We start from the raw sequence: 1,954 nt of genomic DNA, 5'->3' as shown, positions 1-1,954 counted from the left end.
TGACAGTGAGCATGGCTGAACTGACCTTGACATTATTGGAAGTCCCCAGCCTTGCTGCGGTTGCCCCGGTGCTGGAGAGCAGTCGCAGTAGCCAGGGGACCATTACAGACATGTCACGGGTCCTGTTGCAGCGGCTCTCTACTTGTAAACCAGCCTATGTTTTAATGTTAGGGTTATGTTTTTGTTTGTAGCTTTTTTTTGTTGTTGTTGTTGTTGGAAATCAGATCAGTGCAGTAACATATTTGTTCGGGAAGGGGGTGACCTCACTAGAAGCCAAATCCACTCCCTGGCGTGTGACCTGGGGAGCACAGGAGGGCCTGTTCCCTTTTCTGCAGCCATGGCTGGTCTCTGGCTCTGCAGTCTGACTGGGTGAGTGAGGAGGATAGAAAGGGAGGGAGGGAGGGAGAGAGAGAGCGAGCGAGCGGAGGAGGCGGGGAGGATAGGGAGGAAGAGAGAGAGCGGACGAGAACCGAGGAGTATGGGTCAGTGTTTCAGCAGTGTGCGGTCACATGACGAGAGGGCTGGGCCTCTAGTCGGATGACTCACCCCTCCAGGCGTCTGGTAGGAGGGCTCCTCCTGCTGGTTCCCTGCGTTGGTGCACCCTAGCGAGGGCTCGGCCTGAGCAGAGCGGTGAAGCCCCTGGTTGTTTTTCTGCTCTTTGAATAGCCTCCTCCCCACCCCTCCACGCTGGAAGCCTCTGTATGGATGAGGGACAGGCCCATCGGACCATGTCCATATGCCGTTATCGTTTCAGACACAGGCTTATGAAAGATCTTTGCTGCCGCTTCTCACATAAAAGCCTGCATTGTCAACATGAGTCAGCAAATTTGGCTCTTCGTTAGGCGTGTGAGGTTGGTTTCCCTGTGTCACTGTTCAACTGAAACAGCTGCTGTGACCTCTAGTTAAGGAGTCCTGTTCATATGTGTGACAGTGCTTCCATTTTTGATCAGGCCTTCATTTTCTGATGCGTTATTTTCCAGCCTGTTACTGAATTGTGTCTGTCTAGTGGCTATCTAATGGCTCAGTTTGACTTAAAGTTATGCAGCATGTGGAATTTGTTGCAGAACATCAAGGAAAGAAAATGACCCGCACTCTCACCTTGACCTCCCGGGCGCTGGGAGGTCACTTGGCCAGGACTAGAGCATGCGGCAGCCCCGGTAGACGTAGCCCCAGTTAGCAGTCGGCTCAAATTTAGCCAGTGCAAACCCAAGCATCGGGGGGCTGATCCCGGGGGACTGCCCTCGACTCCCCACTTAATCAGCGCTGGTATTCCAATTTTTGAATTGAACCCAATAAACACACCTCAAAGAGGTGAAATGCTGACCACTAATTGGAGCATATGGTGAGGCTTTAGTCATTGCACCTTTTTTAAAGGTAGTATGTATGGAAAACTCAATTAAGGCACACATACGCATGATTCATCTCAAAGTACCCCTGTATGAAACAAATTAGTAGTGTAGATCAAACAGCCTAAATGACAGATTCTTAATTATTGGTATGCTCAAATTCTATCATGGTGTTGTGGTATCATTCTGTTTTAAAGGTCAACTAATATTTCTCTTCAATGTCATCAACCGTTCACTAAATGTAAGATGACATTTATTACCCAGAATATCAGCTGTCTAAGACATCAATCCGAGTTTTTTTACCCATCACGTCACATGACACACTGAGTCATGCAGCAGTCAGATTGTGCGTATGTCAGTGTGTCGATGGGTAACTGATGGTGTTGCTCTGTTTCTCTCTTCTCTCTCTCTCTCTCTCTCTCTCCTCTCAGGTCCCCCATGACCGTGAGCCGTGGGCTACGGCTCGGCGGCGCCCCACCTCTGGAGTGGTCCGTCGCTGTACTTGGGACCCTGTGATTCCTCCTCTCGCCTCTCCTCCTCCCCCTCCCCCATCCCATCCCATCCTGTCCCTCCCCTCCCCCTCCCCCCTCCTACCCCCTCTTCCCCCC

Source organism: Anoplopoma fimbria, chromosome 17 (genome assembly GCF_027596085.1).
Source record: "Anoplopoma fimbria isolate UVic2021 breed Golden Eagle Sablefish chromosome 17, Afim_UVic_2022, whole genome shotgun sequence".
Classification (NCBI taxonomy): Eukaryota; Metazoa; Chordata; class Actinopteri; order Perciformes; family Anoplopomatidae; genus Anoplopoma; species Anoplopoma fimbria.
The sequence above is the reverse complement of the archived record's forward strand: the minus strand, read 5'-3'. Positions refer to the sequence as shown.